Consider the following 11,881-nt stretch of genomic DNA (forward strand, 5'->3'; position numbering starts at 1 on the left):
TTCATGTCACTGTAATTTGGCCTTTATAAATAATTATGCTTAGAAAAGTTTGGGTATGAATGGTAAATGATTTGTTATACTTGTGTCTTCCTTTGGTGCAGGGGTTACGCTAGTTCCCAGCTCATGAGATGTTTGCTCTGGAAGGCACAAACATTAGTCCTTGAATAAGCTTCTGTCGTGAAATATATAACTTTTTCACTAGAGCAAGATTTTCTAATCAACAGCAAAGAAATAGTAACAGTAAATTAATAACTTTGCTAAAATACTACTACATAAATCCATACATCAACATCATGTAAACAGCTCATTTGCAACAACCCGAGATAAAAATGCATATTAACGCAAATCACCTAACAGTTATTAGCAACAATACCCTTAAAACTTAAGATCATAAATGATCCTGCCTTTTTAACGAGTGTTTGAGCTAAATGCTAACGTCAGCATGCTAACATTCTCGGAGTGATATAACCAGGGGCGGATCTACGGGGGGGCAGCTGCCCCCCCCCACTGTAGAGCCTTTCCCCCCCAGCTGCCCCCCTAACTTTTGTTTTCCTAAAACAAACCTACACTATTTCCACAAGCTTCTCAAGCAACAAAACAAGCATTACATTAGTTAAAATTGAATCATTTGAAATATAATTTTAGGCCCGTTAAAAACGTAGCTACGGCCCTGCATTAAACTGCGGAGCGGCGTTCACACAGACCGCAGCTCACACCGCTGCAGAGAGGGAGCGAGCTGTCCCAGCACCTATGGATCAGCATTTCCCTTTCCACTAGTTTTGTTTTTACTCAGGACGAGAGCTTGAAACTAAATATTAATAAAACGCTGCCGTTTGAATCGATAGCGTTTAACAGACGGGCGCTGTTTCGGGCGTTAAGTTACAAAATACTACGCAGACAGCGTTAGCTGGGAGATCGATCACTTTGCTAAACTACGCGGTAGCCTACTATTAAATCCACGTAAACTACACATCACAGCAATGAGGCCAGATCAATGAAACCAGGATACATCCTTTACCGTAAAAACTGGATCCAAACACAGCTGCCTGTGTGCGCTTGATCAATACTTTTTGATGTTATATTTATGGTATGCTACATATTAGCTAGGCTACATGGCACTAACGTGTAAAGTTATACAAGCATTTGTACCAGTGCTTTTCACAAGTAGACTCTTGCAGGCCAGAGTATAGGAGTGATTCAACAACAGCAAAAAGACATATGAGAAGTGATCAGGACGAACAGAAAGAGGAAAAGGAAAAGAGAGATGAAGAGACCAGGAGGGTCAGAGCAGGAGGAAGAGGAGGAGATGAAGAGACCAGGAGGGTCAGAGCAGGAGGAAGAGGAGGAGAGGAAGAGACCAGGAGGGTCAGAGCAGGAGGAAGAGGAGGAGATGAAGAGACCAGGAGGGTCAGAGCAGGAGGAAGAGGAGGAGATGAAGAGACCAGGAGGGTCAGAGCAGGAGGAAGAGGAGGAGATGAAGAGACCAGGAGGGTCAGAGCAGGAGGCAGATGAAACTCCAGCTGGACCACATGGTATGTTCTTATTTTCCTTACATGTTCCATTACAGTAGCACAATCTAGCAGCTCTTAGTATTGACAAATATTGATTGAAATGTGTTGCTGCACAGGTCACCTGTAGCTCTCTGAAGAGATGGGTGATGTCATTTGTGTACTTAATTATAATTAAGTACAGTATGCAGAATTCTCGCAGAGTATTCTCTGAATCGAGTGCCTTTTGGGTCTTTATATCTTTGAAAAATGAAACCAAAATGTTTGGTCATAACATCTGGTAGTGGACTACTTACATGTTCCCATCTCAGGCACAAAATATAAATAATTACTAGGAATTTCCTTGAAAAAATGTAACAGGGTTGAAGTTTTTGACAAAAAGTAGGCATGAGACCTTGTTTAGCTAAGATATGGCACCACATGGAAGTCAAGGACATTACAAAATTGTAATATTTTGCAAAACTATTAATTATTTACTATTATTAATTCATACAACATAGTTGAAATGTTGAGTTTATCAATCTTAATCTGAAAATACAAAAACTGAAATATAGGTAAGAGAAGAAACTGACACTTCTGTGATGTAATTCCCTCAATGCAGATCACACATGGATTGATCCACACATGGACTGATCCATTATTTTAATAGGAGGGTAAATGGTATGGCGTGACGGGGTTGAAACAAACTGAGGGACAATATTGCAATTTCATAGATAATTCAAGTATTTTTTCAGAATTTCTTTTTGATCAGTTAAAGTTGACAAGCATGTGATTATATTAGCAGCAACATTTTGGGATAATTGGCCATTTTGATTTGTTTAATATTAAATTAATATGTAATAATGCTTAGTGAGGACATGCAAATATGTCTCTAAGACAACCAATTTTTTTTAAAACAAAATATATATTTAATTTTACATTGTAATGCAAAACAACCTGTTCCATTAATTCATTGCTTTAAAATACATTTTGTAGTTTCCTTTCATTTAAAATGGTTGAGGTAAGCTTGGGGGACTCAAGGGGCACCCGATTGTTTGTCTGAACACCTTGTTTCTCTTGTGCATTAAGAACACTTGTGTTAGGGCATGAATTAACAATAAATAGGTTATATACAGTATAAAATACCACGTACTGCCCGCCCTCCCATGCCACCCTGGCATGACCTCTTCCCTCCCCTTTGCCCCCCCATGTAAAATGTTCTAGAACCGCCACTGGATATAACTCTTGGTGTTTGGCAGGTATAATGATTATCTTGTTAACCAATTTGTTTAGTGTTTAAGCATTGTAAAATCTGCTAATTAGGATCCAACAAAAAGACATACCAAAAGGGTATCACCAAAGTTACTACGATCCATCTTCTATGAATGATTGTATTTAGCTACCAAATGTTATAGTGAACCATCACATTTGACTTTGGATCCAAGCGTTTGACTGAACCCTCGACAGACCAAAGAAAACAGCCTCATTGCATCCTTAAAGTTTAGTGTGTCGAAAGCAATAGATTACATCACAAAACTATTTTTGTACATAAAAGTTGACTACAGGCCTGCTCAGAATCAGATAAAGTCAAAAAATTCAAGTATGAAGAGAAGGCAAACCATTTTCAAGGTTGTGTCTTCCTGGTCGAATGTACTTATTGTAAGTCGCTTTGGATAAAAGCGTCAGCTAAATGCAATGTAATGTAATGTAATTTACTCATTACTGCTCTGATCTTCATACCGCCATTATTTTCCCACTTACAGATACTCCAGCAACATCACAAGTAATATGAACATATTCCCCTCACATTAAAAATGAATACAGCCATACTGAACTGTATTCAGGAGCCTGGTGGTCTGACCTTTAGACTCTTGTTCCATTTGTTTCCCACCACGATAGATCAGGCCCTGCAGCAACTTCCCCGCCTCGGTGAGCAACGGCAAAGTGACATTTCACAGCATCGCTGCCATGCAGGGAGCGCGAGGTCGCGCCACACGCCCGAGGGGAGACCAGGCGGACCTCCAGTCGGTGGGGGGAGAGGACGTCCATATAGATGGAGGAGCAACAACCTTGCATATACAATACTCGACAACGTCAGCATAGTCATTTAATCTAAAATGCTAGTGGTGGTTAATAATAGCTGGTCCCACTCAGAATTTATGATTTTCAGTAGAGAGGAGTAAATATAATAGACTAAATCCAACGTTATCCACATAAAAAGTCATGTTTTGTCATTATTATACAAAGAATGAGCCTGCTGGCTAGCTTTGATCAAATAAAATCAAGTTTTATTTATATAGCACATTTATAAACGATTTTTGGTCGAGCCAAAGTGCTGTAGCCTACATATAATAAAAATAGCCTACAGTAGAGACACTTTACAGCAAATACAACAGCACAGATTGTTCAGAATATCAGTATGAGAAAAACAACACCCTCTGTCCTTTGACCCTCACATCGTACAAGGAAAAACTTCCAGAGAAAAACCCACAGTTTAAAGGGAAAAAATGGGAGAAACCTCAGGGAGAGCAACAGAGGAGGGATCCCTCTCCCAGGACGGACAGACGTGCAATAGATGCCGTGTGTAAATCGAAGAGATAATACATATACATATACATATGATGAAGGAATAGGACTTAATCAGACTTGAATTTCAACCTGACAACTCTTGTTATCTACACTTAGGTTCTGTTTACCAGCTGCAGCTCTGTGTGAAGGGCCGGTAAAATCAAGTTAGGGAAGAAACTTCGAGGCTAGAGCGACCTCAGCCTGAGGCACTGGGTCATCCTCTGCTTTTGGTGGAAGAAATGTTTGTTGATGGTACAGAAAAGGTGAAAGATGTCACTCTTTAGCCTTCGGCTGGAGTGAACAAACATATTTGGCAAACACTCATCCCTCTTGTCCTTGCAGCCTCACCTGTCGATGGAATTTCAACAGCAGTTTTACTGTGGAGCTACTGCAGAGCACCTAGTTCCTATAGTGTATTAATGGCAACAATTGTTCAGCTATTGTCAGATCGTTCCCATATGGATGAGAGGATTTGTGTGAGAGAAGCAGCCGTAAAAAGTAGGTAGGAGGAAAAATAGACTCTAAATGACCCAAGAGGCATAAGATATATGACCACAGAGAGACCATTAGACTCCCACGTCGATAATGTTCTCATTTACTTTGCATTTCATCCCATTGTCAAAAACCTCAAAGGTCCTCCAACTTCATATTTTATCTTTATATGTGCAGTTATGAGTTGGCATATAAGTACTATAACCAAAGTGCAGCCAAAGTTACAATTTAGTCAGTTAGAACAAATGGAATAGGCTATAGTCCTTTTAGATTTAGCTAACACTCCAGGCCAAATGCACTCACAGCGGATACAATATAATGCAGTTCCTGGCATAAGTCCTTGCAAACCTCCTGTTGCTAGAGACTGACAATGTACAGGGCAAGTGCAAAGGAATGAAAAAGATAACAGCCAAGTAAAAGAACAGAGAGGATTCAATGCAAATGGAGGAGGAACATGAAAGATGGATGAAAGATACTGTGTGAAGTTTATATGTCCACACCTGCAACGCTAATGATACTCCCATCAGTCTTAGCTGTACTTGACAACATAAGTAAATGTCAACCTTACAATGCTGCTAGGAAAAGTCTGGGGATAAGTAGTTCTCTGGAGGAGGATGAAAGCATGCAGACAATTGACTGAAAATATCTGCTAAGTAATTAAAGAGGAATGTCAAAAACTGAAGAGTTTTGGAAATATCCCAGTCCATCCAGTTTCATTCCACAGGCCATAAGACTATATATTTATGTTACATGTGTAACTAATGTCCTGCAGGTCACCCTTGAAAAAGTGATCTTTTGATCTCAAGGGGCTTTCACCTGGTTAAATAAAGGCTACAAACAAACTATTAAACACCTGCACTTTTTAAAGAACATCCTTAAATATTCATCTGTTTGCATCTCGCAAATTATGTATCTAATATATCATATTCCATTTACTTGTATAAAGACTCTTCCTGCACTGTTTCTATTTTATTTGTATTTACTTGCACATCTCAAAACATTCTCTTGCACTATTTTATCTGTTTTATTTGTTCTATGTCCTATATATATGCTGCACTGTTGGAGGAGCCTGTGACTTCAGTTTTTCATTGCCATATCTGCACTGTAGCTAATGTGCAAATGACAATAAAGCCTTGAAACTTAAAATATAAAAGGCATACGTTGAGTCTCATCATGAATACGATATAAATGAAAGTTATGTTGATACAAGAATAAGAGCATGCCTTCACCTAAAGGTACCCCAATGGAGAGATTGGCTTAGCGTTACATATTTGTTATTATGTATCACAGGTCAAATTATCATATTAAACAATGTTATAGCACATTGCAGATGTTCCTCTTATATGCAGGCCTGCTCTCTAGTTGTAAGACGAAGCCACAAACAGCTAAACATTAGGTTTCTCAGTCTTGTTCTTCAGGAGTCTCGCTGCTTTTCAATCTAACCGCCTAATCACAAAGCATTTACCTTGAATGTGACGTGAATGTGCTAAAGACAAACAACAATCAACTCCAACAACATCTTTCAGGATCCAAATCCAGCCTACAGCCTGCGTTATATGTCCCATGACAGATGAACCAGCCACATGTAAACAATGTTAATAATGTCACACGCGGTCATGGGAAAAGTCCAAATTGAATTATGGTAATTCTGACATGTAAAATGTATTAGGGTTTTGTTTAAATCCTTTCAAACCAGACAGTTATCTATCTCCATGTAATGCCTGTCCCGTGGTATTATTATATGCACAATTATCCTGGTACAAACACACTTTGCAGGAGGTCCATTTTTCATTTTAATTCCACTATAAAGTACCACTGATCAGTGACCACCGAGGCTCAACCCTTCTGCATCTTTAATGCCATTCCTGCTTGCAAAGTGTCCATAGCCATAAAACTGCACCCTAATGCTGTGAGGGTGGAGGATGGCTGACAGCGCTGCTCTAATATCCGTTCAGTTTTACTCAAATCTCCTCTTTTAACATCACAAGGAAAGGGAATACGGTGAAATAAAGCCTGGCAACAAGCATAAACCACACAACATAATAGCAATGCCAGGATAATGGTTACTGCCGTGTCAGTGGGAAAGAGTGGTCATTAAAAATGCAGGACCCATTTAAACAGTATGTAAAATTAAGCAGATTAAATATATATGTGCCCTGTGTCCATGAGGGCTCAGGCTTTTCCTTCTGTTCTCTCTGTGCAACAATAAAAGCGGCACATTTGTGGAGTCAAGACGACGGAAAGCGCACACACACAATAAAATGCAGCTGCACATATGAGCATGCATATGGCACATACACACAAAACCAAAAAGGGTGACGTTTCTGAAATTGAATCTTCACTATGGCGGAACTCTTGAAAATGTAACCAGGAGTAAACAAAGCTCATGCTGGAGGACTGTTTAAAAAAAAAAGTTTGTTCCACCTGTGTACATTCTGTGTCATTTCCTTCTACATTAGGGAAAGTTGTACAGGCAGACTTGTTTTAAGCAAACCCAACCGGTTGAAGAAAAAAGTTTCCTTGTTCATGACCCGGCCTTAAGGACATTGTTGAGGTGACATGTGGACAGCGTTTGGTTTGGAGCCAAAGGGTGCGACCAAAATACTGGGCCAGCAACTAATGAGGATCAAAGCAGAGTGTGAGAACAGTCAAAGCAGACAAGTGCAGTTATTCTTCAGCTTGACCATAGAGAGCTGACATCAACGTGTATGTAAGGTGCACACAAATCTAAAATGGCTGAGTCATTAACCAGTTGTGAAGTCAAGTCTGATTAAACTTGTATCAACATACATCTGGTACCTTTTTATCCTTTAAACTGTGCTGTTGTATTTGTTGTAAAGTGTCCTTATTGCAAAGTATTTTTACTGTATGTACAGCACTTTGGCTCGACCAAAAATCGTTTTAAAAATGTGCTATATAAATAAAACTTGATTTGATTTTAGTTTCCTTAATTGTTACAATATTTTTGTTCTGAGAAGTACACATAATTATGGATTTACAGGTTGTCATTGGATCAATTTAGGCATTTCTACTATACTCGACAATATTGACCTGTAATGAACCCGACATTTTAAGAAAATCAAGAACACTCCAAGGTAGAGCTGCAACTAGCGATTTTCTCCATAATCAATTCATCTGCTGATTATTGTTTAAATCACTTGATCTTTTGACCCGTTAAAAGTCAGTAAAATAATGCAAAATGTCCCAGAAAATAATACAAGAATGCTTCCCATTACAACACCCCGACATCTAGGTATTTTCAGTGGTTCTGCTCTTGTAGTTTCTCTTATCACAATGTTATGGAGTGTTGTTTTGACTCTTGTAACCACACCGGTCTTATGTCCTTGCAAAATAACAGAAACAATCACTTTGCTCATTCAGAATGTAGCTGTGGGGTAAAGAACTGCCCTCAAGTGTTGGAAGCAAATGCCAATCTGCTTGTACATGTTTGCAGACACACACAGATGTGCAGCTTCACAAACAAACAGGCACGTTGAAACATTCCAGATGGCCAAGCAGATTGTTTTGTGCTGATTTCCCCAGTGCAACGTTTGAACAGAAATATCATGCACACAGAGACACCCCGATTCTTACCGAGGCATTAAGACTGCAGACATCTTACAAAATAACCTACTGCTTGCACAAAGACCTACACGCAGTCACTCGATTACTACCAAAGAGGTTTAACACAGACGTCTTTTCACAGAGAAAACACAACTTGTGACCAACAGATTATATTTCAACTGGTTATTTCCTATTCTGTAACCAAGCTAAATGACTGCTGACAAACTGACATGTTTTTAAAACCTCCGTGCTCTAATATTTTGGCGTGAACAAGTGATTACTGTGTTTTTTTCCCGACAGATTGCTAATTTAGTTATACAGACATACATTTAGAGGACTGCTTACTTTGAAGCACTTTGAATTGCCTTGTGTTGAAAAGTGCTATATAAATAAACTTACCTTGCCTTGCCTTGCCTTACTTTGATGATCCTTTGAGCTTTTTCTAGTTCCACCATGATGTTGACATTTCTGATTCTATGAATTTTGGTCCAAACATACTGTTCCAAAAGGATGTATCCTAATGACTTGCAGGTTAAAACGATTGGATTGCTTGCATACCTTTAGTTTAAGACCAATTACCTGCCAACTAATCACATTCCCATCAGCCTCTGCGGTTGTGTGTGCTCTGTGCTAAATATAACATGTTTGCTCACATGTTCATTGAGAGAGAGAACATGGTAAACATTTTTCCCAGTAAACATCAGCATGTTGACATTAGCATTTAGCTCAAAGCACAAGCACACAGAACCCAAAGCATGTTTAGAGAATCCTAGTCTTACTCTACTGTAAGTAGATAGATAGATAGATAGTAGATAGATAGATAGATAGATAGATAGATAGATAGATAGATAGATAGATAGATAGATAGATAGATAGATAGATAGATAGATAGATAGATAGATAGATAGATAGATAGATAGCTAGATAGATAGATAGATAGATAGATAGATAGATAGTTAGATAGATAGATAGATAGATAGATAGATAGATAGATAGATAGATAGATAGATAGATAGATAGATAGATAGATAGTTAGATAGATAGATAGATAGATAGATAGATAGATAGATAGATAGTAGATAGATAGATAGATAGATAGATAGTTAGATAGATAGATAGATAGATAGATAGATAGATAGATAGATAGTTAGATAGATAGATAGATAGATAGATAGATAGATAGATAGATAGTTAGATAGATAGATAGATAGTTAGATAGATAGATAGATAGATAGATAGATAGATAGATAGATAGATAGATAGATAGATAGATAGATAGATAGATAGATAGATAGATAGATAGATAGATAGATAGTTAGATAGATAGATAGATAGTTAGATAGATAGATAGATAGATAGATAGATAGATAGATAGATAGATAGATAGATAGATAGATAGTTAGATAGATAGATAGATAGATAGATAGATAGTTAGATAGATAGATAGATAGATAGATAGATAGATAGATAGATAGATAGATATATAGATAGATAGTTAGATAGATAGATAGATAGATAGATGTTTGCATTGCAGCAGCATAAAAAGGCAATGTACATAACAGAAATTAAGACAGTCAAAAAATATTTCAGAAATAAAATAGCATTACAAAGTGGAAAAATACAAATTTCCAGTACCAAATATAATGCAGGATATTAATTGTGCAAGAAATTGATTATTCAATATTAAATTGAATGCAAATGTACAATGTACAGTGGAAGTTTAAGTCCAGTTATCAGGATATTAGGATTTCATGCCTGCAATAATATTAATGATTTTATTGTTTTGTATACAAACGTTGGGTTTTCATTGTCAACTTCTCAGTAACGTCTGTTAGACAACGCTTCAGGTTTCTGCTGACACTGTAATGACACATCTTTTTGTCGTCTGACAGTCATCAACATTCAACTAACAGATCACCCAGAGGCTAAAAACCATTCTGTTAATTGTACAGTAGAAGAAAGCAAACAGGGTTGCATTGTGAGCCTGGACTCTGTATCATGCTGTAACGCTGTCTCCCTTACACAGTGCACTGAGCTGAATGGGCGCTCAGCTGCAGCTCAGCTCTGAAAATCAGCTGACTGGAGGATATCTGTCCTGCCACTGTGGCATCTGGCACCGCACATCTGGCATTTAAAAGGCCTCGGAGCAAACGTGCTGACAATACTGTTTCGTGTGGTCTCTATTTTCAGCCACCTGGTTTTCGACGTCTGTTGTTGTCATAGCAATGAATTACCATGAATGCGACATTTATATTTATCCTGCATCTAGATGCCAAGTGCAATAGCTGTAAATAATATACAAAACAATCCGCAGTTAAAGAAAGGAGTCTTGGGTATGTGCATTAACGTGTTGGAACACACATTTTTGCAGTGTATAGTACCCTTTCTTTTGTATTTAAAATGAACCCTTACAGTAAGAAAACACTTCAAATCTCCATTCCAGCTTTCAAACTAACATCTATATCAGGCGTATATGGTGCAGTCACTCAAGTTGACTCATGTCCTTGAGTCATAATTGTTCCAAGCTCATTCTGCTTCAAAAGTTGAGCGTAGCTGCAGGAGGAATACGCTTTTCTGCAATATCTCTCTGCCCTTCAAACACTCTCACTCATTTCCACATAGCTTCAATGGCTTATGGTTTTTGCAGATATGATTTATTCACAACATTAGCCCTGGTTATTGCATAGATTACAATCACCATCGTACCGACCACAAACACTTCCTGAGGGATGTTGAGTGAGTGCTATAAGTAGAAACATACATTATTAAGGTGGCATGTTCACCACACTGTTATGACTGTTTGATATACAGCTTTAAATCAGTTCAAATCTGATAACCAGCACCTCTAAAGATAAAGGGAACACTGAAAGTAAATATATTCACATAACGACTGACTCAATTATGCTACTCTGAACTCTACTCATAGTTGGAGGCTAGAATTATCTGAAATTATTACACAATGCCAGAGAGTGGATTCCCCCCCCCCCCCAAGTCACAATTAATTTGACTGTGGAAAATGATTTGTCCAATTAAATAGAAAACAGAGGTGGAAAGAAGCGATAGAGGGAAAGCAGTGATGGGTGTATGATACATTTAAGCTTGCATGAATTATCCGTGCTGTGTAAAGTTAAAATGAGTAAAATGCAAATTTGTGTTATTCTAGGTAGGGAATAGTAGGACTAAAAGTAGGACTTTTTCTGCAAACCTCATAGCCAGTCGTTGGTTTATAATACAGCTTATTTTAAAAGAAGGAGCAGTGTGTGTGTGTGTGTTATAAACCCCAAATGCTCTTTTTGGGTTTCCTTTCCAAAAACTAAAATGTTAACTTTGTTATGAGCAAGTAAGTAACCAAATGATCAAGTATTATATGTAAATGCTTTTTAAATGTTTTTGTAGCATTTTAAAAGGGACATCCAGTTCATGGGAAAGTAGATTTCTGGGGTTTAACTGTTTTTAAAATAATTTGAAGCAATGAATCACGACAACCCAAAAACAAATGCAAGGGTCAGTTCCTGCTGCCCGACAGGAAATAATTAATATTTTGAAAGTCAATCAATTGTTTAACGTCACTTTTCACACAAAAATGACAAATAAAACCAAGTGCCAGCCTTTCAGTGGTGAGGATATTTTTGTTTTTTTCGGCTGTGACAGCAAACTGAATATATTTTATTTATTTTTCATGTTTTTTTGGCATTTCACTAACCAAATGACACCATCAAATGGTGTTCTCGCAGGACGCTTTGTTGAGCACAAAGGGTAATTTTTGTGCC

Source organism: Gymnodraco acuticeps, unplaced genomic scaffold, assembly GCF_902827175.1.
Source record: "Gymnodraco acuticeps unplaced genomic scaffold, fGymAcu1.1, whole genome shotgun sequence".
Lineage (NCBI taxonomy): Eukaryota > Metazoa > Chordata > Actinopteri > Perciformes > Bathydraconidae > Gymnodraco > Gymnodraco acuticeps.